The sequence below is a fragment of the Bos indicus genome, chromosome 6 (assembly GCF_029378745.1).
Source record: "Bos indicus isolate NIAB-ARS_2022 breed Sahiwal x Tharparkar chromosome 6, NIAB-ARS_B.indTharparkar_mat_pri_1.0, whole genome shotgun sequence".
Classification (NCBI taxonomy): domain Eukaryota; kingdom Metazoa; phylum Chordata; class Mammalia; order Artiodactyla; family Bovidae; genus Bos; species Bos indicus.
The window spans coordinates 106,517,354-106,543,925 of NC_091765.1; the positions used below are offsets into that span (position 1 = coordinate 106,517,354).

The 26,572-nt window shown below is 42.7% G+C and overlaps 1 long non-coding RNA gene across 2 annotated transcripts in view; it reads left to right on the plus strand.

Annotated features, from left to right (window-relative positions):
* Positions 1-1,444: 1,444 nt before the first annotated feature.
* Positions 1,445-26,572, plus strand: part of LOC139183551 (uncharacterized) — a 32,131-nt gene continuing 7,003 nt past the window's right edge. For both annotated transcript variants that reach the window (XR_011567045.1, XR_011567046.1), the window contains exons 1-2: positions 1,445-1,559; positions 17,825-18,021. This is a non-coding gene — a long non-coding RNA (uncharacterized lncRNA). The remainder of the gene's footprint in view (positions 1,560-17,824; positions 18,022-26,572) is intronic.

Sequence of the window (26,572 nt, forward strand, 5' to 3'; positions counted from 1 at the left end):
GGCAAAGGGTGAGGAGCTCAAAAGGAAAGAGACTCATGTGAGCACTGAAAGGAAGGAAGTAGAAAATCTTCTCCAATGATGTGATGTTTGAGTGGACTTGGAACCTGACAGGAAGTCTCAGGGAAGAGAAGAGCAGAGAAGAGCAGAGCAGAGGAGCGGAGGGGAGGGGAGGAGAAGGGAGGGGAGGGGAGGAGAAGGGGAGGAAAGGGAGGGGTCAGGAGGGGAAGGGGCAGGAAGGAAGGGAAGGGAAGAGAAGGGAAAAATGAGGGAAAGGGGCATCTTGATAGAGAAGTCAGTGTGAGCAGATTTATAGAGATGGAAACAGAATGGAGTGTTTGGAATCGAGCTGAACACTCTGTACCCCTAGAGCGTGATTTTCATCCTTTAGTGCAGCAGAGTTACCTAGGATTCATTAAAAAGCATTCAGGGGTTTCCCCTTCAGGGGTTCAGATTTAGCCTGTCTGGCTCAGAGGCCAAGATTCATTTCTTTATCACACAGCTCAGTGATTCTGATGCAAGTGGCACATGAACCCATGGTTTGAGAAACACTCTGCCTGTGAGTTGAGAGTAATAGAAGATGGGAGAGGATGTGGTCAAGTAAAGGGGGGTTGGATTAAGAAAGACCTTCCACACATCTTGAAGATCATATGAGGAATTTGAGCTCACTCTTTATGCAGAGAGAACCATCTGCATTGTTAAGTCAGGAAAAAAAAGCAAAGAGAAACTAAAGAACTTTTTGATGAAGGTGAAACTTAAAAATTAACATTCAAAAAACCTAAGATTATGGCATTGGGTCCCATCACTTCATAGCAAAAGGATGGGGAAAAAGTGAAAATAGTAACAGATTTAATTTTCTTGGGCTCAAAAATCACTTTAGATGGTGACTGTAGCCATGAAATTAAAAGATGCTTGCTCCTTGGAAGAAAAGCTATGACAAACCCAGACAGCATATTAAAAAGTAGAGACATCACTTTGCCGACAAAGGTCCATATAGTCAAAGCCATGCTTTCTCCAGTAGTCAGGTACAGATGTGAGAGTTGAGCCATAAAAAAGCTGAGTACTGAAGAATTGATGCTTTCAAATTGTGGTGTTGGAGAAGACTCTTGAGAGTCCCTTGGACTGCAAGGAGATCCAACCAGTCCATCCTAAAGAAGACCAGTTCTGGGCGTTCATTGGAAGGATTGATGTTGAAGCTGAAGCTCCAATACTTTGGCCACCTGATGTGAAGAGCTGACTTATTGGAAAAGACCCTGATGCTGGGAAAGATTGAGGGCAAAAGAAGTGGATGACAGAGGATTAGATGGTTGGATGGCATCACCAAATCAGAGGACGTGAGTTTGGGCAAACTCTAGGAGATGGTGAAGGACAGGGAATTCTGGCATGCTGCAATCCATGACGTCACAAAGGGTTGGATGTAACTTAGCTACTGAACAACAACATTTATCATCTGGCCAAAATGCCCTTGCCTGTGGTTAAATTACAACTGGGAGACATCTGAGCAAAAGACATTATTTAGGAGACGTTTGGAACAGATCAGGAGAGTCACCATCAGGATTCAGGTGATGTTGACACATCTAATTATTGGTTCCTGGCCATAATTGCAATTTGAATACACTCAGTAATTATGTGCTGAATGAACGTTTCAAATGTAAAACATGTGTATTTGAAATTGGGGAGATTAAAGACTTTCACAATATCAGTAGCACTCACAAACAGGAATTGACCATGAAAATGATGGACTCTAATATTTGATGAGTTTGATGTTGATGGTATGTACTCATTCAGAAATGAATTTCCTTTCCTGAATTTAAGCTCCTTACAATACAATCTTCTTGGAGGGAGCATAGCACCTTTATTGAAAGATCGTTAAACATATGCATCTCCTTCCAAGATTAATTAGGTGATCTTTCTGGGTCCATTCTATTAACCTGTAATTAGACTGTAGAGATACTTACGCTTCATGACACACATTTTAATTGCATCCCGCTGTGTGCTGATGTAACACACAGCTCTGGAAAACAAGGCACGAGCAAGGAGATTGTATGCAGAGAAGGAAGTGACTTTGGCTCCTGGACTGGATTTCTGGGCAAGACGGCTCCAGCTCCCTGTCTCCCTTCATCCAGTGCCATCTGGAAGACTCTTTTGTGAAAGATAGCAGGAGGCAGGATTCAGGTGTCTGGATATTGCACAAAATAAACTGGTTTAGTTTCATCAGTCTTTTTGTACCTTTTCTAAGTTCCTCCTCTTGCCCTCAGTGTATCTCTGATAAGAACCACTGACTTTGGCTGTGTGTGTGCTCAGTTGCTTCAGTGTTGTCCAACTTTTGGTGACTACGGACTGTAGCCTGTCAGGCTCCTGTCTGTCCATGGGATTCAACCCACTGGAGTGGGTTGCCATGCCCTCCTCCAGGGGATCTTCCCAACCCATGGATCAGACCTGAGTCTCTTATGTCTCCCGAATTGGCAGGTGGGTTTTTTACCCACTGAGCTACCTGGGAAGCCCTTGGATACATTCACCACTAATAGTAAAGAACCTTGTGAATAGCAAGACAGGAATTAGTTTCCCATTTTCCGGATACATTAGTTTCCTGTTTGATGGGCTTCCCTGGTGGCTCATCTGGCAAAGAATCTGCCTGCAATGTGAGACCTGGGTTCCATTCCTGGGTTGGGAAGATCCCCTGGAGAAGGGAAAGGCTACCCACTCCACTATTCTGGTCTGGAGAATTCCTTGGACTGTATAGTCCATGGGGTCCCAAAGAGTCAGACATGACTGAGCAACTTTCACTTACTAAACAGTTATCTCTTGAACACTCCTCACCTGCTCTGACATGGAGTCTCAAAGAGTCAGACACGACTGAGCGACTTTCACTTTCACTTTCTTTTCTGGATGCAAAAACTAGGACTTAGCAATAGGATCAGAATCTGACTCTTTCGTGCTAGGCCAATTGAATTCCAGAATGGTCTTTTCTGCCTAACTGGGCAAGTGAGTGTAAATCCCAGACCAAGCCCTCAGTAGCCATGTAACAGGATAGGTTATCTTCCCAACTCTCCTGAGCTGTTTTATTTAAAGGGCATTTCCTGAGCACCAGTGAGCCATAGTATTAGAGCTAATGCTTCTAAGAGGCCCAGTTCCTCTTCTATGTGAGTTTACAGTCTAAAAATCAATGAATAAAACATCATCAGTGCTATAATTACAAATGGATTATAAGAATGTCATGAATATTCTCATCCTCTCATCCATCGAAATGGAAATGTTCCCTATCTCAACAGGACTTCCTGTTTCCACTGTTAACGAGCATGCAGAATGGGAATTGGTTGAGGGGAGGCTTGCAGGGAGGTGACAGGCAGCATTTAGTCAGACACTCATTCTCAGGTCATACAAGCACAAGTGTGGCCATTGCAGGGACTCAAGGGTGAGCCAGGCATCTAGTTAGATTGGGTGCATGGAAGGGTCTACACAGGAGGTGTCCCTTTGATTTTACCTTTTGTCATTGACTCCTTTTGCTGTCTGTGTCCATCACGTGATTTTTGGAGAGAAAGGAAAGCCAGTTATAGTCAAGTGTTCAACTTCTTTTAAAAGATTATTTTGATGTGGACTATTTCTAAAGTCTTTATTGAATCTGTTACAACGTTGCTTCTATTTTTTATGTTTTGGTGTTTTGATCAGGAGGCATGTGGGGTCTTAGCTCCCCCCCGCCCCGCAGGGATCGAACCTGCACTGCCTCCACTGGAAGGTGAGGTCTAACCCTTGGATTGCCAGGGAAGTCCCTGTAGTGTTCCACTTTTAACATGTCACCCTGACTTCAATTCTGAATATAGTTTCTGAGCCAGAAGACATGCTTCTCATTTCAAAGGTGAAAAATCGAGGCACAGAGGGGATAGGTATTCCTTTGTGAAGTTACAGTAAAAACCCAGAGTCTGTGACTCCAGCCCAGCTATCCCAAGTGGCTAAGTTTGGTTGCATTTGTAATTTTACCCAAAGGCTTGGAATTTTTGCTTTCTTTCTGATCACCTGCCCATCTGCCAATCACTCTCTTTGATTTGGAGTGCAAGAGTGAAGGCAAAAGGAGAAAGGGGTGGCAGAGGATGAGATGGTTAAATAGCATCACTAACTCAATGAACAGGAATCTGAGCAAACTCCAGAAGATAGTGGAGGACAGCGGAACCTGGTGTGCTCCAGTCCATGGGGTCTCAAAGAGTCAGAGACGATTTAGTGACTGAACAACAACAACAACAATTCTGTCTCCAGCTGGCTTTCATGTCACAAAGGGGGGAATAACTAAAACAAGCCATTTAATATAAAGAAAGGAAGGAAAAGATAAACATTAAATAGAAGAATAAAAAATAGTGAGGGAAGGCCTGGACCCAGCACCCTACATCTTGGTGGGGATCTTCCCTGGGAGTTTCACGCATTACAGGTGGATTCTTTACTGTCTTAGCCACCGGGGAAGCCCACACAGGAACCTGCAACCTCACAGTCTGAGTGTGAAATGCCCTTGTTTCTGTATGGATTCTTTTAATCTGAGGCTACTTCTACTTCAGTTGGACCATGGAACTGTCTTCTAGCTCTTTTTCTGTTGGGTTTTGGTGTTTAAAATATCTTCAAAGCAAGCTAGGAAATAACTTTCCATTTTGCCAATGTTTGCTTTTCAGTGTTTTGAATGAATCTTCTTTGCAAACTGCTAAGCTAATTGAACCACCACCATTTCAGCTGAAAAAACACTCTGCCTTGCCAAAGCACATGTGCTTGTGCACTCAACTTCAGCACCGGGGAGGGGGCAGAGCTGGGGGAAAGGATTGTTTTTGGCCTAAATGCCAGGTGCGCAGTAAGGAGGGGTTTTTTGGTTTGATTTGTTCTCTTTGGGGAGGATAGGAGCTGGCATTAGAAGGGCCCACTTCACACTCCTGAGAGATACTATTTTTTTTGGTTCAGAAATACAAAGAATTAGTAGCTCAGAGAAGTCAAGTGACTTGCCCAAGGTTTTCGATAGAGGAGATGTCATCATGATCCCATCCAGGTAGTTTCATCCAGCAAGGCTGTATCACCTCAGAACTTCAGCGAACTGTTCAGAGGAGAATTTGATTTCTTACCTGATATCCTGGATTCAATTCCATTTAAAAAAAAAACAACAAAAAAAAACACTGAAATTTAAACTTAGTTGTATATGACTCCTGTGCCCTTATTTGATAGTGTCCTGTGTTCTGAATTTTATTTTTTTTTCTTTTTCCTGGGAGTGGTCTGGCTCCCTGTCTCCTCTACAATGTCACGAACCTCCGTCCATAGTTCATCAGGCACTCTGTCTATCAGATCTAGTCCCTTAAATCTATTTCTCACTTCCACTGTATAATCAAAAGGGATTTGATTTAGGCCATACCTGAATGGTCTAGTGGTTTCCCCCATTTCTTCAATTTAAGTCTGAATTTGGCAATAAGGAGTTCATGATCTGAGCCACAGTCAGCTCCCAGTCTTGTTTTTGCTGAGTGTATAAAGTTTCTTCATTTTTGGCTGCAAAGAATATAATCAATCTGATTTCGCTGTTGGCCATCTGGTGATGTCCACGTGTAGAGTCTTCTCTTGTGTTGTTGGAAGAGGGTGTTTGCTATGACCAGTGCATTCTCTTGGCAAAACTCTAGATTGAGGGCAGGAGGAGAAGTGGACAACAGAGGATGAGATGGCTGAATGGCATCACTGACTCAATGGACATGAGTTTGGGTAAACCCAAGAGTTGGGGATGGACAGGGAGGCCTGATGTGCTCCAGTTCATGGAGTTGCAAAGAGCTGGACATGACTGAGTGACTGAACTGAACTGAACTGAACTGTGTTCTGAATATGCCATTTGGTTGCTCATTCATGAGAGGCAATTACAAAACAAACAAACAAACAAACAAACAAAAAAATAAACAGATGTTCTGCAAACACTCTCTAAAGGAACTTCTAAACTTTCCATGAATCAGATTTATTTGAGCAATGTATTACCTGCCCTTTAAAAAAAATCGAAATTATTCTCTTGGCAGATTTCTAAAACAGATTATTTCATCATAAAACCAGGTACTGTATGTGTGCCATGGTTCTAGAAATGTGCTGGTGTTTAGTCAGATTCTTCTCCCCAAGTTCAAAACTTAACTGAGGGATGTAAAGGGAAAAGTGTCCACTGGAGTCGCACTGTAATGGGTCTAAGATGAGGTATAAGTCACCTGTGATTTAAATGAGAAGCAAAACATTGACACTTGCAAACTTAATTAAATCTCTTAAAAAAAAAAAGAGGTGATGCTGAATTGGAATTCACTATTTTTTTTAAAAAATGAAAATTGTGCTCAGCTGAAGGCTGAAATTTTTAATGTTTGAAATTTAAATTTACTTAGGTTCTGGCAAAAACCATCTGATATTTTGAAATTAAATGAACTTTTGTATAAATGGATAAGTTTGAAGACATAAGTGACTGAATGACATAGTCAAGAATTATCTATGCTCCCAACCTCCAACACCCAGCTTGGTACTTGGTGTATGGAGTGAAGTTAATCAGTTCAGTTCAGTCACTCAGTCGTGTCTCTTTGCGACCCTATGGACTGCAGCACGCCAGGCCTCCCTGTCCATCACCAACTCCCGGAGTTTACTCAAACTCATGTCCATTGAGTTGCTGATGCCATCCAACCATCTCATCCTCTGTCGTCCCCTTCTCCTCTCACCTTCAATATTTCCCAGCATCAGGGTCTTTTCCAATGAGTCAACTCTTCACATCAGGTGACCAGAGTATTGGAGTTTCAGCTTCAGCATCATTCCTTCCAATGAACACCCAGGACTGATTTCCTTTAGGATGGACTGGTTGGATCTCCTTGCAGTCCAAGGGACTCTCAAGAGTCTTCTCCAACACCACAGTTCAAAAGCATCAATTCTTCAGCACTCAGCTTTCTTCACATTCCACCTCTCACATCCGTACATGACCACTGGAAAAACCATAGCTTTGACTAGACAGACCTTTGTTGGCAAAGTAATGTCTCTCCTTTTTAATATGCTGTCTAGGTTGGTCATAGCTTTTCTTCCAAGGAGCAAGCATCTTTTAATTTCATGGCTACAGTCACCATCTGCAGTGATTTTGGAGTCCCAAAAATAAAGTCTATGATGGTTTTCATTGTTCCTCCATGTATCTGTCATGAAGTGATGGGACCAGATGCCATGACCTTAGTTTTCTGAAGTTAATAAAATTTATTGAATAAATGTGAGGATATATTTAAGTGATTAGATACCTTAATACTTTGAGTGTCTTAGTCCTTTCAGGTTGCTGTAATGAAGTATCATAGACTGGGTGGTTTATAAGGTACCTAGTTCCATTCACAATGGCTCCACACTCCTGACCTAAACACCTACCAAGGTTATCACCTCCAAATACTATCCCATTGGGCATTAGATCTTCAACATGTGAGTCTGGGGAGGACACAGACAATAAGACCATAGCGCAGAGTTTTATCTACAATTTCCAAACTCAGAAAACTGTCTTACAAGGAACTACATTTTTATACTGTTTTTCCTCTGAATTAGTGCATGGAAAACCATACCTCAGATAAATAAAATGGTAATATGTTCAACAATCTCATTTATAGACAGAAACTCTGAAGAACATCTGAACATCATGCTTATCTCTATAAAGCCCTTTGGAGTCCAGGTTGGATTAAGAATGAATCATTCTAAGTGTGTAACAGTTAATACTCATATAACAGCTATAATATTCCAGGCACTCTTCTGAGTGTTTCGTGTGATCATGTTTAACACACAGCTCCAGTAGAACTCTATCTATACCACTTAAAAATCTAAAAACTGAGGCACAGAAAGTTTTAATTTTCCCAATATCAACAGGAAATGCCAGCTCTGGGCATTAGAACTCACACCATCTGGTTTATAAAGCACTGCTTGTATTGTTTCTCTGAAATCCAGCCCCAGAGTCCCTCTGCCTAACTGCCTTTTAAACAAGTTAAAGCCAATTAATCTCTAAACAGTGGACATTGTTACTTCTATGTTCATTTTTACTGTTGTTAGTTTTATTACTAATTACTCTGTTTCAGGAACTTACCTGAACTCTCTGGAATAATGGTCACCTAATTCTGGGAGATGGTGATGCTAATTCTATTTTATGCGGGACAACACAGAGGCAGTGAAAAGGTACCCAAAATCTCAAAGTGAGTAAGAGGCACAATTTGGATTTAAATCAAGGCAATTTTTTTCCTCCCTCTGGCTACCAAGATGAAGGTTGGATTTTTATTTTTTGGAACTACAAGCTTGCTGATGTTTAACTTATAATTTCTTGCATACCCATCACGTCTCCTAAAACAGGAGGTGACAGCATTCAGAGAAACTGAGCTGCACCCATGGCTCATGGTGGTGGGTCATCCTTCATTTTTGTTCTCAAAAAGGGCATCCTTCACATGCTTCTCTCTCCAGTCCCTTCCAGGGCTGGAGGTCTGTTCAAACTTGATTCTGTGCTGTTCCTTTTATTCTTCCTCCTCTCTTATCTTTGTGTGTCAGTGTCTGTGTGCGCGAGTGGGGGTGGGCTGGGCTGAGTTCCCCCGGGCCCGAGTGTGCAGACACGCACAGTCATTATTTTCACAAGCCCTGCCATTACTTGGGGCACTTGTGGGCTGTTTCCTTGTTTGGCTTTCTTCTTCCCATCGACAGCTAAAGCTGTGCTCTTTTGTTTGTGATTCTGTGTTTAGAGCCCCTGAGAAGGACTATAAAGTTGCCCGTGTGTCAAAGGTACATGGAGTAGAACTGAAGGACTGGAAAGGGGCCTGGGGTGGTAGTGATTCCCGGGGTGACTCATGGAAGGAGCTTCTGAGGTTAGCCAAGGAGGGGGTGGACCCTGCATCCTCCACAGTTTTGTTCAGAGATGGCTGGTGGGTATGCCTTTCTCACAACTGAGCATCCTTTGATAGACTGAAGTTTCTCTGTTGGCAAAGGAGGAAAACATCCCTGACTGTGCCTCTCTTATGCTCCTTGGGGCATACTTCACCCTGTCATGACACCCTGGCTGTTGGTCCTGGTCCTCTGATCCTTGAGGGCCAGGAAGGGCTGTCAGGACTCTGAAATCCTCCTCCAAGGTATCTGTAAATTCCCAGGGGGCCCTGCATCTCAAGTCACTTCTAGCTCCAAAAGGCTGCCCATGCCCCGGGCAATGTGTGTGCCTTACTTTTGTTCATTTCAAAAGTGAAACTCAACTCTTTCCTCAAATTGCAAACAAAAAAGCAATCACTGCAGTAATATGAACAACAAACTATTCCTAAGTGAAGACACTTAACAGGAGGAAGGGTATTTTGGAGAAATGGATTTGTACTGCAGAAGGGTATGGAAATTATGTTGTTTTCTTTAAAGTTTATTTATTTTTAATTGGCTTTCCAGGTGACATTAGTGGTAAAGAACCTGTCTGCCAATGCAGGAGACATAAGAGATGCAGGTTCAATCCCTAGGTCGGGAAGATCCCCTGGAGGAGGGTATGACAACCCTCCAGAGCTTATTTCTTAAAATCATCAGTGTTTCTTTACCTGGGTGACCCAAGGGACCATCTAGAAGATTCTATGGCTCAGAGTGAACACATAGATGGGATTGTGAGACAGGAATTTCATTCTTCCTGTCTTTGCTCCTTACACAGTCAGAAGCTAGCCAGTGTTTCCAGACTGTGGAGGTGTGGTTAACAACAATGAGATGTTCATCTCTACTAGAGAAGGCTTTTCAAGTAACCCCTTATCAGGTAACTTGTTTCAGTGACAATTATACAGAGGGAAAATGTTGCCAATACATTTGGAATTTGATTGTATTTTTGTAGCTTGCATTATGGTTTGTAGAAGGAGGCTGTGCCTGCAGGGTGATGCCAAGTCCGTCTGTGTGCTCTCTTTGGTCTTCTTGGTCCTGCTGACTGGGGGGCATGAAGTAGCTCCCCAATCAGCAGGTTCAAATTCCTTTTTGATGACTGGCTGGAGAAAATTCTTTTTTGATGACACCATTTGATATAGAAACCTCCATGAACTCAGTATAATGAGGTTAAATACATGAGGGAGCCAACTGACCAAAAGCTCAAATCAGACCCTTCTGACCTAGATCGGACTACATATTATTGTAATATTGTCGTAGACCATCTCTGTTGAGTTCTGTGGTCCAAGGTCTATACACAGTGTTTTACTTATTTCATAAGGTAGCTATGAACTTCCATTTTACAGATGAGAACACTGGAGTCAGCAAGGTGGGAAATTTGCCCGGCATTACTGTCTGCTTAAATTTGCCAGAACTAGAACCCTTTCAAAGAATCCCAAAGAAAGGCAATGCCAAAGAATGCTCAAACTACTGCACAGTTGCACTCATCTCACATGCTAGTAAAGTAATGCTCAAAATTCTCCAAGCCAGGTTTTTCAGCAATAGGTGAACCGTGAACTTCCAGATGTTCAAGCTGATTTTAGCAAAGGCAGAGGAACCAGAGATCAAATTGCCAACATCCGCTGGATCATCGAAAAAGCAAGAGAGTTCCAGAAAACATCTATTTCTGCTTTATTTTTTGACTATGCCAAAGCCTTTGACCGTGTGGATCACAATAAACTGTGGAAAATTCTGAAAGAGATGGGAATACCAGACTACCTGACATGCCTCTTGAGAAACCTATATGCAGGTAAGGAAGCAACAGTTAGAATTGGACATGGAACAACTGACTGGTTCCAAACAGGAAAAGAAGTACATCAAGGCTGTATATTGTCACCCTGCTTATTTAACTTCTATGCAGAGTATATCATGAGAAATGCTGGGCTGGAAGAAGCACAAGCTAGAATAAAGATTGCCAGGAGAAATATCAATAACCTCAGATATGCAGATGACACCACCCTTATGGCAGAAAGTGAAGAGGAACTAAAAAGCCTCTTGATGAAAGTGAAAGAGGAGAGTGAAAAAGTGGGCTTAAACCTCAACATTCAGAAAACTAAGATCATGGTATCTGGTCCCATCACTTCATGGGAAATAGACAGGGAAACAGTGGAAACAGTGTCAGATTTTATTTTTGGGGGCTCCAAAATCACTGCAGATGGTGATTGCAGCCATGAAATTAAAAGACGCTTACTCCTTGGAAGGAAAGTTATAACCAACCTAGATAGCATATTAAAAAGCAGAGACATTACTTTGCCAACAAAGGTCCATCTAGTCAAGGCTATGGTTTTTCCAGTGATCATGTATGGATGTGAGAGTTGGACTATGAAGAAGGCTGAGCACCGAAGAATTGATGCTTTTGAAGTGTGGTGTTGGAGAAGACTCTTGAGAGTCCCTTGGACTGCAAGGAGATCCAACCAGCTGTTCTGAAGGAGATCGGGCCTGGGAAGATCAGCCCTGGGATTTCTTTGGAAGGAATGTTGCTAAAGCTGAAACTCCAGTACTTTGGCCACCTGATGCGAAGAGCTGGCTCACTGGAAAAGACCCTGATGCTGGGAGGGATTGGGGGAAGGAGGAGAAGTGGATGACAGAAGATGAGATGGCTGGATGGCATCACCGACTTGATGGACATGAGTTGGTGATGGACAGGGAGGACTCCAGGAGTTGGTGATGGACAGGGAGGCCTGGCATGCTGGGATTCATGGGGACACAAAGATTCGGACATGACTGACATGACTGAACTGAACTGAGAACGCTCTCAGACATTTGATGCTTCAAAGATATCACTCTGTCTCCCTGTAGCTTGGAGCTGTGCTTTATTAACACTAATGATAATGACATCTATTTGCATTGATTTAAAAGTCAATGAGCTGGGGGTGGACCAGTAGCTTTGAGGGCTCCCCTGGTGGCTCAGACAGTAAAGAATCTGCCTGCAATGCAGAAGACCTGGGTTCAGTCTCTGGGTCAAGAAGATCCCCTGGAGAAGGAAATGGCAACTCAAAATTTTGAATTCAAAATTCAAAAATTCTTCCCTGGAGAACCCCATGGGCAGAGGAGCCAGGTGGTCTACAGCACATGGGGTCACAAAGCGTTAGATGTAACTTGCACAACTAATACACACAGTGACTGAGCAAATGGCTGGTTGGAGTTGTTTTACTGGAACCGGGTAGTACAAGAAGTGAGTACTCGCTCACTCTGCAGTCTGAGGGCGCATGGTTCTGGTGGTGGGTATGATTCAGATTTGGAAAAAACATGGTTTACTGATATTGGTATAAGTCAGGTGTCAACCCAGATGTGGAACCCCGAAGAAAGATATCTACTTTTCTACTGCAAGTACTTAAAATGCAAAACCATCTCAGGCTGAGAGGACCTTTAACAAGACCCTAATGGAGAGTTCCACTCTGGGTCAGTTGAGGGGCCATCGTTGACATTCATCTCCTCAATGGGAATCCCCACCCTTTTGAACTCCAGTGAAAAGAAAATTCACTTCAAGAGTTTCCCCAGGTCAAAATGAAGATGCTGTCTGTGTTCTATGTACTTTGACTCTTCGCAACACCATGAATTGTACCCTGTCAGCCTCCTCTGTCCATGGGATTCTCCTGGTAAGAATACTGGAGTGTGGTGCCATTTTCTACTCCAGGGAACATCTGACCCAGGGACTTAACCCATATCTCTTGCATCTCCTGCACTGGCAAGTGGGCAAGTGGGTTCTTTACCCCTGAGCCACCTAGGAAGTCCAGGGGAGCCGGTGGAAGGTGGCTGAATGATATTTAAGGGGGTCCCCTCAGACTAAGACTTGGAAAGTTGGGTTGTAGTGTTTTCCAGAACTGTCCTGTCAGGCACCGCCTGGGCATTGTTCTGGAGTCTACAGATGATAAAAGGGAGGAGGCTGAACCTGGATTCACCATCTGCTTTTAGCAAATTACTTAGATTATTTTTTAATTGCATGCAGTTGCAAAATGCCTGACGCGCAGAAAGGCTCAAGGGCTTTTAGCCCAATGTCTTGTTTAGTTTGTGACTCTATCAGCATCAACATTTGGAGAGGAGTGGAGAGGAGTCGCCTTCCAGACCACAACAGAGGAGGTGCTTCCTATTAAAACTCCATCAAGACGGTTGACTGTGGGTGGAGAGGAGGGTTTGCCCATTTCTCTGATGGTCCCCGGGGAGGAGAGAAAGAGGAGCAGTGATGTCAGAGCTCCAGTGGAGAGGAAATGAGGACTAAAGCACCAGTGAAGCCTTCACAGCCCACTTTTGGGGACATGAGGAGAGAGGGTGGAGGACAGATGGGGACAGCAGAGGTGAGAGAGGTTGGAAGTAGGCTTTAAGGATAATGAGATCAGTTCAGTTCAGTCACTCAGTCATGTCTGACTCTTTGCGACCCCATGGACTGCAGGACACCAGGCTTCTCTGTCCATCACCAACTCCCAGAGCTTACTCAAACTCACGTCTATCCAGTCGGTGATGCCATCCAACCATCTCATCCTCTGTTGTCCCCTTCAATATCATTGACTCCAGCCAATATCAGGATTCCAGTCAGGATCTCAGGGCTGAGTTGGTCCCACCTCCAGCCTTCAAGAGAACCTCTTACCTGGGTCAGGCTGGGGGGATCCTTGAATTCTCCCCAGCAGCCTGGTGGGGATGAATCCTCCAGAGCCAGGGGGATAGGCCTAGCACTTTCCCTTCCTTCTCGGGGAGGTGTTGCTGTTATTCAGTCATTAAGTCATGTCCTACTTTTTATGACCCCATGGACTGCAGTATGCCAGACTTCCCTGTCCTTCACTATCTTCTGGAGTTTGATCAAACTCATGTCCATTGAGTTGGTAATGCCATCCTATCATCTCATCCTCCATGACCCGCTTCTCCTCCTGCCTTCACTCTTTCCCAGTATTAGGGTCTTTTCCAGTGAGGGTGGGTCTTCTATTATCTGTGATCCTCAGCACCACACACAGTGCTTTGCACAGTGCAGGCGTTTGAAACATCTTTGTGCAATGAAAGAACCACCACCTTTCTATTGTGTAAATACAGAACCTTAACACTATGAAGATTATTATTATTGTTCAGATATATGAACACCCAAGTGACCTGGTCTATGCAGTCATGATTTTATTTCATTGACCCTCATAGCAAATACTATGAGGTTAAGTAGGGAATGGGGACATGAGTTCTGTGGTGGGTAGAAATGTGATCTTTCCCCCCCAAAAAGATATTCAAGTCATCACCCCTGGGAATCTGTGAATGTGACCGTATTTGAAAATAGGGAATTTACAAATGTAATTGCCTTAAGAGGAGGTCATAGAAGTTGGGTGGGTACTAATTCAGTGAATATTATTCTTATAAGAAGAGGGATGCAAACAGAAACACACAAGGACAGCATCAAATGAAGACAGAGACAGAGAAGGAGTGAGGCACAAGCAAGGCAGTCACCAGAAGCAGGGGGAGAGGCCAGATTCTCCCCTGGCGACAAAGAAGGACGGACCACGGGGCCCCTTGATCTAGGTCCTGAACAGGGAGAGAATAAACATCTGTCTGTCATTTCAAACCACCTGTTTGAAACTTTTACAGCCTCAAGAGATTAATGAAGGCTCAGAAGGGTTAAAAGGCTTGCTTGTCACAGTGAAGTCAGGGGTCTGGTCAGGATTTACAAAGTGACTATATCCAGTCTCAGTCCTATACACGATTCCTGCCTCCTGGTCTAGTTCTTTTTTATTGCCCAGGATCCTCTTTAACCCTATATGTGAGACAGCAAAAGAGACACAGATGTAAAGAATAGTCTTTTGGACTCTGTGGGAGAAGGCGAGGTGGGATGATTTGAGAGAATAGCATTGAAACATGTATATTATCATATGTGAAACAGATTGCCAGTCCAGGTTCGATGCGTGAGACACAGTGCTCAGGGCTGGTGCACTGGGATGACCCTGAGGGATGGGATGGGGAGGGAGGTGGGAGGGAGCTTCAGGATGGGGAACACATGTACACCCATGGCTGATTCATGTCAATGTATGGCAAAACCACTACAATATTGTAAAGTAATTAGCCTCTAATTAAAATAAATTAATTAAAAAAAAAAATGCCCCCAGCAGTGACTTCCTGGAAATCTCTGTGCTGTCCCCTGCAAGAAGGGCTTTCATTCACAAGAGCTGTTTGGCTCATTTTTTTTTTTTTTTAACTAGGATAATCTAGATTTAAAAAAAATGTTTCTTTTATATTGGAATATAGAGGATCCTGGGTTTCCCTGGTGGCTCAGATGGTAAAGAATCTGCCTGCAATGCAGGAGACCTGGGTTTGATCCCTGGATCGGGAAGATTCGTGGAGAAGGGAATGGCAACCCACTGCAGTATTCTTGCCTGGAGAATCCTGTGGACAGGGAGCCTGGCAGGCTACAGTCTATGGGGTTGCAAAAGAGTGGGACACAACTTAGTGAATGAACAACAATAGACAGTTGCCAGTGTTGGCTGAAGCTGGGTTGAAATGCAAAAGATAAATATTTCTGTTGGAGTGTGAGTGCTTGTGTGTGTCTTCTTTTGTCTTGTTTTTCATCTTCCTTTGAAAGAAGAACTAATACAAAGAACTGAGAATATGCCAAAAAAAAAAAAAAAATGTTGAAGGTGGGCCAGAGGTCAAGTCGCATGAGGTTAACACCCTCATTTAGGCTTCCAGGCCTTTTCCTGTATGTTGTACTGATGTGAGAAGAAAATCCACAGTTTAAATATTTAGTTTAAATGTTTAAATGTTCAGTTTTCCCCAGATCCAAAGAATAATGGAGTCCACGGTAGAGAAAGAAAGCTAGGAGTTCTCAGAAATAGGCAGAAAAATTGTAAAATAAATAGGATTTTAAGAGAAGTCAAGAAAGGAAAAAAGGAGTCCAATATATGGCATGGACAGAGAAAAGAGACCTTACAAGACCCATCAGGTTTGTTTTAGGAGAGAAGTTGCATTCCTCCCTAATGTCACAAACACGAGAAATAAGAAGACAAGCCGTGGACTGCTACTTGGGGAGTTTTAACCCTCCGTGTTGCGGTTTTCTCATCTGTAAGATGGGCTGGTGGCTATACCTGCCTCACAGATTTTCATGAGTGTTAAGTGAGGCCATAGATGTGGCGAGCTGACTCCACCTTACTTACGGTGAGTGCTCAGAGTTAGCCCTTATGGTTATTTGAGGCTGTCTCTTAGGTTTCCTCAAACTTCTGGGAATCCTGGAATATGGACTGAACTTGGTGAGGAACTAGAGGAAGCATGGTCAGTTGGGTGGTGTGGGTTTCCTCCACACGTATTCATTTTCTCTTTCTCTCCAGTAGAGGAAGAGCAGGGACCCTGTGGGGCAGTGAGAGGGAGATGCAGGTGATGGTTTCATGGGATGACCTTGGCAGGCACACTGGCACCGTTTTGATAGACTAGATGACATTGTACTACCCTGCCAGCTAGGCCCGTTCATACCTTTAATTCTTGGGCAGAGCTGCTTTTATTTTTCTCTTCCCCTCCTAAAATCCCTGCCATATACTTGTCTCTTACGAAGGTTAAGACTTTCCAGGGCTCTGCTCTATTTCTCTCTCTACCTGGGAAGGGCTTCAGGGAGGGATCACTTTCCCATTTACAACTTGGATTCATTTACTCATTCACCAAACATGTATTGAATACCCTTGCTGGTCCCAATTCTAGGCACAGCCAATGTAATAGTAAGTGAATTGGTTCTGCCCTCGTAGTGAGGACCAGATAAGCGGAACAAAGGTGCAGGTGGATGTCACCTGCTCCAAGCAAGAAGTAAGGTTTTTGAGCTTCACCTCCAATGAGGACATTTCCTGCGTTCCTTGAAAGGCTGGAGGTGACCAGGTGGGGTTTCTAGGGTGGAAGTGACAATGCTGAAGTGGTTTCCTCTAATTCTGTGTGCGCTGCAGCGGGTTTCTCAACAGGCTTTGTTTAAGACATTGCTGGACATTGATGGTGCTGGTGGTGCTTTAGTTGCTCAGTTGTGTCCGATTCTTGCAACCCCATAGATTGTAGCCCACAAGGCTCCTCTGTCTGTGGGATTCTCCAGCCAGAATACTGGGGTGAGTTGCCTTTCCCTTCTCCAGGGGATCTTTCTGATCCAGATCGAACCCAGATCTCCTTCATTGCAGGCAGAGTCTTTACCATCTGACCCAACAGGGAAGCCCACGGAGGAGCAAACTATGTGTTAAACATTGTTCCCAGGCATTAAACTGCACTAAACCCTTCCAACAAGGCTTTGATTAAGGCTTCTCATCATCTCCATAGAGATGAGGAAAGTAAGACAGAAAAATGCAGCATCACCTAGCTGGACCAAGCCAGAGCAGAAATGCAAGTTCACTTGACAGTCAGTCTTTACCTTTTCAAATACACCATCCTAGTTACATGTCTTCTGTTTTAGTGCAGAACTGGTTCTGAGTACAGAACAAAAAGATTACAAAGAAAAAATTAAAAATGGACCTAGCCCTGGGAGGAGGAGACAGAGAAGCTGTGAGAAACTTGAACTTGACTTTAGACAGGTGTGAGTTTGCACATGGAGAGCACCCCAGGCAGGGAGGAGATTGGTTTTATATGCCCAGAAGGCATCCGTCAATATCACATCGGCCCTCCCGGCTCCCTTTCCTGGGCAGGATGTGCCATTTTCTGCGTATCCATGTTGATCTAAGCTAACACATGAATGTCAAATTATTCTCATTAATTTTAATTTTATAACATTTTTATCCATCCTGTATAAAACTTCTCTTTGAATGTTATAATCTGTTCAGCGTGGGTACATTCATAGTGATTATTTAACCTTGGCTAATTTTTTGAATACTTTCCTCCAAAGCTCCCCGCATACCGTTCTGCAGTAACACAGCCTTCCAAGTAGAGTAATCAAGATTTCTTGTGATATGATGTCTTTCTTCATTTGTTCCATGTCTCTTCATTATTTGATCCTTTTTTATTTTAGGAAGTGGGAGCAAAAGATTTAAATTGAACATCAGCAATGAAGAAAAGCTTAAATTCAGACCAGGAACAAATGTATATAGGCCTGAATGTGCTGTAATCCTTGGAGAACAATGGAAAATATCCTGGATTTTAAAAAGTATACGAATGAACAATGATCAAGAAGGGGAAAAAAAAATTGGACCTAGTTGGAAATCTCAGGTATTTTTTAAAACTTCATTTCTTTTTAACTTTTTATTGTTCAGTTGCTCAGTTGTATCTGACTTTGCCACCTCATGGACTGCAGCATGCCAGGCTTCCCTGTCCTTCACCATCTCCCAGAAATTTTCAACCTTGGGAAAGTCATTTATGTTCTCTGAAATAGAGTTTCTCTGTGTTGTTTTTTTTTTTTCTCACATAGTCTCTCATAACCTACAAAAAGAATACTATATAATTGTATAGTCATTATGAAGATTGTAAAAGTGCAAACAACTCAAGAAAAATCATACACCATAGATCTGGGAAAGCTGGACTTTGGACCCATATTATATCCAGCATCAAAATTATATTCATCCCACAAAATGACAGTCAAGAAGATTACTAGAATGTATAAGGCATCAAGATCAAGGTGAACAGGTCTTAGCCAGGCAAACAGAAATCAGAACAGAAATGCCAATAGGTGCTGATCTCAGGCCACTGTGAGCATGGAAACAGGGAGGATAGGGTTAAGTCAATGTTAGGCCTAGATTCAGGGCATCCTGTACTTGCCAGTCTTCAGTCAGGGAGATTTCCAATTGCATGAGTCAAAGACTTATTCAATGCTTTCATTAAGAATCCATCCATGCATCTACCCATTCATTCACCTGTCCATCCATCCATCAATCCATCTATCTGCCCACCCACCTACTGTCCACTCATTCATCCACCAATCCATCCCTCCATACACCCATCCATCCAACCATCCATCCGTCTACCATGCATCAGTCCAATTACTCATCTGATGTATACAGAGCTCTTTTTAAATGGCAGGTGAGTGATACAGGCAGGTGATACAGATACAATGGCAAGTGATACAATTCTGTGCAAACTGGCTCAATTCCTGTCTGCTTAGAGTTTATAATATGATGAGGTCTCAACAATTATTAACACAGTGTTGTGTTAGTCACTCAGTCATGTCCTACTCTTTGCAAGCCCAGTGACTGTTGCCCATCAGGCTCCTGTGCCCACAGAATTCTCCAGGCAAGAATACTGGGGTGGGCTGCCATTTCCTTCTCCAGGGGATCTTCCTGACCCAGGGATCAAACCTGCTTGTCCTGCTGGGCATGCAGATTCTTTACCTCTGAGCCACCTGGGAAGCCCCCCTGTAAGGTGGACCTCTACTTTTAACTTCCTGTGCACTTAGAATATCTCCCACAAAGAGAGATCTTGGGGTGATCACTCATGCATCCAGAGAGTCTTGGATGAGGGTCTTCAGGAGAACAGGTCAATGATCTAGACTTTCTCTTCTGCCATTTTAATAAGCATAGTTTGCAATTAGCATTTGAACAATACTACTCTCTGACATATTTTAATTGTTAAAAATTATATAATCAAAATCTCCATTAAAATAAGTGGGCATCATTAATGGTGCAATTAGGTTAACATGACAGAGCTTTAGGGAAATTGAGTCTGCTGTTTTCCTCTCCTTCCATCTCTCTCTCTCTTTCTATTCTTTTTTTTCTTCTCCTTCCTTCCTCCCTTTTCATTTCTTCTTTCTTTCTGTCTCCTGTATATGTGAATTGTGTGTGTCGTTTGTGTGTGTGTATGTGAGTTTGAGAAGAATAACAAAAATACAACAGGCACTCAGCATTTTGACTATAGGTCTGATTCTTGGTCAGGTAATAATACTATGCTTTTCTTTTTTGGGGTCTTATTCATGAGAAGCAAAGACTCCCCATTGCTCTTAAATCAATCTCAAGAAATCAACAAAAGAAACACAGATTGGTCTTGACTACATTTCCTAGATCTGCACTTCATCGCCGCCTTTGTTCTTTCTTTAAATAATCGTTTCACCTTTAATGAGACAGTGGCACACAGTAGAGAGAGTAAAGGCTTTGAAATCAGAGGCTTAATGCAAATCCTGATTCAGGCACTTTCTAGTGGTTTGATTTCTTGTTTCTCTTTCTCCATCTGGCCCTCAAACTCATTCATTTATTTGAACTTTCACAAACACTTACTGAACACCTTCTTATGCACTATTAGGCACTAAGAATAGAGTAGTGGAGAAGATTGTTTCTCGATGCACTTACACTCAAATTTTGCATTTTGTGTATTTTCTGCAATGTCTGAGAACTCTTTTCTCTCAGGTATATGCAATATATGATGTCATCCAAATCCATAGCCACCACATAGAGATGAATTCCTGATGTTATTGGTAGTTCTTCCTGAAAAAACACCCTGTGATTTTACTCTCCCTTGGCCTTTTTCATCTGGTTGTCCACAAAAATACATAAAAACCAATACTGAGTTCATGATCTACCTCCACCAATGAATTTCTTCCCTAGACTTGTTTAGCCATATAGCCTAACAAATATATAGTGATGCTAATAAAAGCATTGAGAACATGTGTGACATTGTCTTATCTTGTTCTTGCTTGTGCACCAGCAGCTAGTCAATAAATACAGGTTAAGTAAAGGATGCAATGAATGGATAAGGAGGACCTAGTCTAGGAGGAAAGGAAGATATAGGAAAAAACGTCTTCTATGTCATTTCCAACACTTACATCACCTAGTCCAGTCTAGTAGATAAACTCCTTAAGTCCTTAACTGGAAGCATGAACAAAGTACCCTGAGAGGGCATTAATGCAAGCTCTGATCAAGTCAGGAAATTCTTTACTGAGGAGGTAACATGAAACTCGGATCTTCAAAGAATAGTAGGGATTTTTTTTTTAAACATAGAGATAACCTGTAGGAAAAAGACAAATAGAATGAAAAGGGAGAAGAGTCATAACTGATCTGTTGAATGAGCTGAATTGAATAGATTGTAGCTTAAAGCACTTGAAAATGTTCCCTTCCTCTGCTATAAAGCCCATTCTGTCATCTCCCCCTTTCCAAAACTGGAGTGATATTTATTTGGGTAAGTACTTTTAAATCATTTTTAGGTATGCATTAGTCAGCTCTTTCTGAGACAATGCTCTGTAACAAACCATTCCAAACTCAGTGGCTTTTAAGAATGAGCAAGTGTTCTCACTCTCTGTGTCTGCAGGGAAACTGTGGTTCAGCTGGCCTAGATTAGGCTTGACTGAGCAGTTGTCTCACCACAGGTCAGCTGGATTTGACTGTGGGTTCTTGGTCTGCTCCCCTGCCTTGTTCTGAGTCCAGTCAAAAGGCTCGGAAACCAGCACTGAGAAAGGGAGGATGCAGACTGCTCATTTATCCCTGATTGTTTTGGTAATCTTTAGAGCTTCTGACCAGAGAAGGCAATGGAACCCTACTTCAGTCCTCTTGCCTGGAAAATCCCATGGACGGGGGAGCCTGGTGGGCTGCAGTCCATGGGGTCGCTGAGGGTCGGACACGACTGAGCAACTTCACTTTCAGTTTTCACTTTCATGCATTGGAGAAGGAAATGGCAACCTACTCCAGTGTTCTTGCCTGGAGAATCCCAGGGATGGGGAGCCTGGTGGGCTGTTGTCTATGGGGTCGCACAGAGTTGGACACGACTGAAATGACTTAGCAGCAGCAGCAGCAGAGCTTCTGACAGACATGCCAGCTCTTTCTCCTCAGAACAGGTGAGACCACACATGTACTTAAAGTTAGCTGTGGCCATACGACTTCTTTTAGCCAAATAACTGTGTACCTGTTGGGTGGGAGTTATAAGAATCAGTGCAACTAGCAAAGCTCCTGAGATGGACATATAGCATGTATGGGAAAGGAGTTTTTATTTAAGTAAAGGAGGTGTGTGTGTGTGTGTGCACGCACACGTGCGTGCATGTGTCTGATACAGCATAACCTTATTTGTTATAATTCTTCTACTCTCCACATCTCTGTTTGTATCTGCTGTTTCGGACTCCTCTGTTGCACATGAGGGTGGAAGAAAGAAAAGAAAGTGGTACGGTTTTATGTCTCTGGCACAGTTGTAGTTCTCCCTTGAAGGCTCTTTGACATGGCAAATGTCCAAATGCTGAGTGTTCCCTCATGGAGAGTTGGAGGAATTTCTTACAGTGCCATGGCTGTCCCGTTATAGTAATTTACTGAGAAGGATGATGCTTGATTCTACTGATGTCTTTTGACTCCACCCTTGTACCTGCTTCTGGTGAGATTCCTCCAGTCATTTTCTGCTGCTGTCTGCTGTCCCCTGCAGGCAGACCTCTTGAAGAAGGTCTACTTGAGACAAGCCTAATCTAGCTGCTCTCCTTGGCCTCCCCGAGACACACAGGAAGCACGCTCTTGCTGCATTGTTGGGGAGGTGCTGTTCCCACAGCAGCTGTCTGTCCTTTTTCTGCTGCTGGAGCAGCTCCAGCCAGGCTTTTCCATGTGGGCAAGGGTTCAGCACCACCCCTGTGCCCTGCCACTCTTTAAGGCATGACTCCGTTCCTTAGAAAGCCCTCATTGCACTTAGTGGAGTCCAGTGTCAAGAGTGGAACTCAGGGCCTCCTCACTCACCTCCCCAGAGAGAAGAGGAAAATTGCCTCTTCCCTCCATCTAGACTGATGACTTTCTTGAAAAAAATTCTCCAGTCGAGCTGCTTGCTGACTTTCTGGGCTGTTCTTGTGAACGATTAGGTTGGTAACGAGTTTGGGGTCTCAGGATTTGATTTGTCCATCTCTCAGAAGATCTGGCTGAGATGGGCTTGTATCCCCTTAACAGTCACTGTTGCTTAGTCGCTCAGTCATGTCTGACTCTTTGCGACCCCATGGACTGTAGTCCACCAGGCTCCTCTGTCCATGGGATTTCCCAGGCAAGAATACTGGAGCTGTTGCCATTTCCTTTTTCAGGGGATCTTCCTGACCCAAGGAGCAAACTCGTGTCTCCTGCTTAGCAGGCAGATTCTTTACCACTGAGCTTCCTGGGAAGCCTCCCCCTGCCACCCACCTTGATAGTACATATGGACAATTAACCTCTATTGTCCCAGCTTTGGGATCTCAATAGAAATTACAGAGACACACATATCCATTTACCACTTCACAGAGATTTAAAAGATTACCATATGTCTCAGGAGAGGTAAGAAATTCCGTGTGAACAAAGTCAGTGTTTTTTCGGCTGGAAAAGAGACAGGGTGTGGAGATGAGCAGGCAGCCTGGACCCAGCAGTAAAACATGTATTGTCCTGTTTTCCTTGATGCCTGGTACCCTGACTTCTATTCCATCTTGTTCTGAACTTATGGCGGTTCACAGTTCAACTCAGGTCATACCTCTCTTTTCTCAGTGGAGTTTTTACTACCTGTAGTAGGTTAACTAGTGTTCCCCCATCCTCCAAAATCCACACTTACTCAGGACTTCAGAATGTGACTTTATTTGGAAATAGGGTCTTCAAAAATGTAACTAAATTAATATGAAAGCATACTAGATTAAAGTGGGTTTTAAATCTGGGGGCTGGTATTCTTATAAGACATAACTGGACCCAGGGAAGAGTACCATGTGCAGATGGAGGCAGAGACTGAAGAGATGCTGTTACAAGTCAGCGATCACCAAGGATGTCCAGGAACCAAAAGAAGTTGGAAGAGGCAAAGGGGATTCTCCCATAAGGCCTCTGGACAGACAATAGCCCTGCTGATAGCTTGATTTGAACTTCTGGCCCCTGGAACCATGAGAGAATACATTTCTGTTGTTTGAAGCCGCCCAGTTTGTGGAAGCTTGTTATAGTAACTGCAGGAAACATATATTGCCATGTGTCTATTTTCTATATCCCCTTCCAACTAGAACAAGTCCTTCAGATGGTAGGAGTCTGGTTCTGATTTCTCTTTGGGTTTCCACCAACATAGTACATTGATAAGGAGGTATTTATCATATGTTTGCCACAATAAAAGCATTGATATCCAGTTGATGATTAGCTTTAACTTGAAATCACTTCGCAACAAAATGGAAATTTATAACAGACACAGAAGTGTGAATGAAAAGAATGAATCATTACATGTTATTACCTCCTACTATTGTTCCAGCCTCATGATAGATCCTCTCTCCCATTAATTTCAGATTCTCACTCAATTATCTAGGTCAATTCATATTCTTTAGAAACAGTTTACATCTCTAGTCAACCCATTTATGATTCATCTTAAGGAGTGAATGGATTTAAAAAAAATAGAGTGAAATACAAATTATTTTGAAATTGCAAGTAAACAGGAATTTATTAAAAATAACTTGGATTTAGGAGAGTTTAATTTCATTTCAATTTACTTGCAGAGTGCTAATTATTCAATTATTGGAGACACACAAAAGGAAAGATAACGTGGATCTTCAATAACAAGTGCTTTACATAATTTGTTTCTGTGACTTTCTCAGAGGAAAGTACTATGCCTAAAACCCTTATTTTATTGCATTTTTACGTTAAACATGTATTTAAAAACATATATCTGCTACTTAGGCAGAAAGGGTCTTTTTGAGGTAAAATGGCATACAATAAAAAGGAAATTGTGCTTATCATATAAAGTGGTGTCAATTAAAAATGAGAAAAGGAGGATAAAATTACCAAAGCAACATAAATGTGAGAATTTTCTAAAAAGAACTTAAATACATTCATTTTGCCCACTGTTTGCATTGTAGATATTATCTACATGAACATGTATGAAAACCATGAAAGAAGTGGATGAAAACATACTTGATTTGCACTAGAAACTGTAAGGTCCCAAGTTCAATGTCTTAGGTAGAATATTAATATCACAGATGTCACCTCTGAACTACCACAAACTCCCTGTTTGGGGGCTCAGATTAATGAGGACTGGCTGCACATGTAAAAATGGGAAAATACTACATGGACAGTGTTTCCTTCTTCTTTTCTAATAAGTCATTTCCAGATGGTAAGCCGCACCCCAGAGACTCGAGTTTTCAAGTTGTGTTAATTTTTTTTCCATCGTACTTCCTGCTGATCGATAGTGCTACCAAAAGCTGATTTCTGCAATGAATACAATTTAGCTAATGAGGAAGTAGGCAGCACTTCTCTGTGAATTATGGATCGTGTGCTGAGAAGGAGCCTGCTCCATATGTCACTTTCATCTGAGTGAGTGAAGAGAGGATGCATATTATTATTTTGTTTTAGCTGGAATGGCTTACATGCGTAGCTGGCTGTCTAGATTTGGGGCTGGTTATGACGATGGGTAAGTAATCTTTGTAAGTGTATACTTTATGCCCAGAAAATGATACCAGCTAGTGCAAGTCAGGAAATTAAGGTCTTGCTCCAGTTTCTTCCCTTATTTTCTTTCTCTTATTTCCAAGAGTGACCTTGGGCCAGGTGTTTGATCCTTAGATGTGGCAAAAGATTCTCTCCTGAACAAATTTTAGCCAGGCTCTGTTGAGCATTCTTCTTGACTATACTGGACCGTTCCCCCTGTTGCAATGCTATAGTACTGGTTAGAATCTGCTCTTGCCGTTTTAACTAGTGTCCAACTTTGCCAGAGGCCACGGCTGTTTTTCGGAAGAGGTGGATAATAACCTAAGTTCCCATCAGCTCTGGTATTTTTTGATTCAATATATTCATTTCCAGGATCAGTTCTGTGTGGAATTTGGCACCTGTGTCCTGAAGTTTCCTCGATTCCCTTAGCAAAGAGAGTTGGCCTTTGTGAATCTGCCTCATCCAAAAGTAAAACCCTGCCATTGTCCTTTGCCAAAAACTCACTGAATGAAATTCCTTGCATTGCTACAACTTCTCCAAAGTCTTAGGAGGCAGGAAATAGAACCAGTTGGGAAGGTCAAAGATAGCATTAAGCACTAGCTTTAAAAATTTTTTTTATTTATTTTTAATTGGAGGATAATTGCTTTACAGTATTATGTTGGTTACTGACATATATCAAGATGAATCAGCCATAGGTAAGCATATGTTCCCTCTCTCTTGAACCTACCTCCTACCTTGCATCCCATCCTACCCCTATAGGTTGTCACATGGATGACTTCTGCTTGGAAAGTAAATATGGAAATAATTCCTCCCACTCATAGGAGAGGCCAGCATACTAGGCGGGCTCACTCAGATTTCACTGGGATAGTAAGAAGCAGTATTGTTGACCTTTGCCTAGTTTTCCTAGTTGTTCAGTCATTAAGCCATGTATAGCTCTTTGCAACCCCATAGACTGCAGTATGCCACACTTCCCTGTCCTTCACTATTTCCTGGAGCTTGTTCAAATTTATGTCCATTGAGTTGATGATGCCATCCAACCATCGTACCCTCTGTTGTCCCCTTTTCCTCCTGCCTCAATCTTTCCAAGCATCAGAGTCTTTTTCAATCAGTTGGCTCTTCCCACTGAGTGGCCAAAGTATTGGAGCTTCAGTTTCAGCATCTCTTTCCAATGAATATTCCGGGTTGATTTCCTTTGGGATTGACTGCTTGGATTTCCTTGCAGTCCAAGGGACCCTCAAGAGTCTCCTCCTGCACTACAATTCCAAAGCATCAGTTCTTTGGTACTGAACCTGCTTTATAGTCCAACTCTCACATCCATACATGACTACTGGAAAAACCATAGCTTTGACTAGATGGACCTTTGTTGGCCAAGTGATGTCTCTGCTTTTTAATATGCTGCCTCGGTTTGTCATAGCTTTTCTTCCAAGAAGCAAGTGTCTTTTAATTTCATGGCTGCAGTCACCATCAATGGT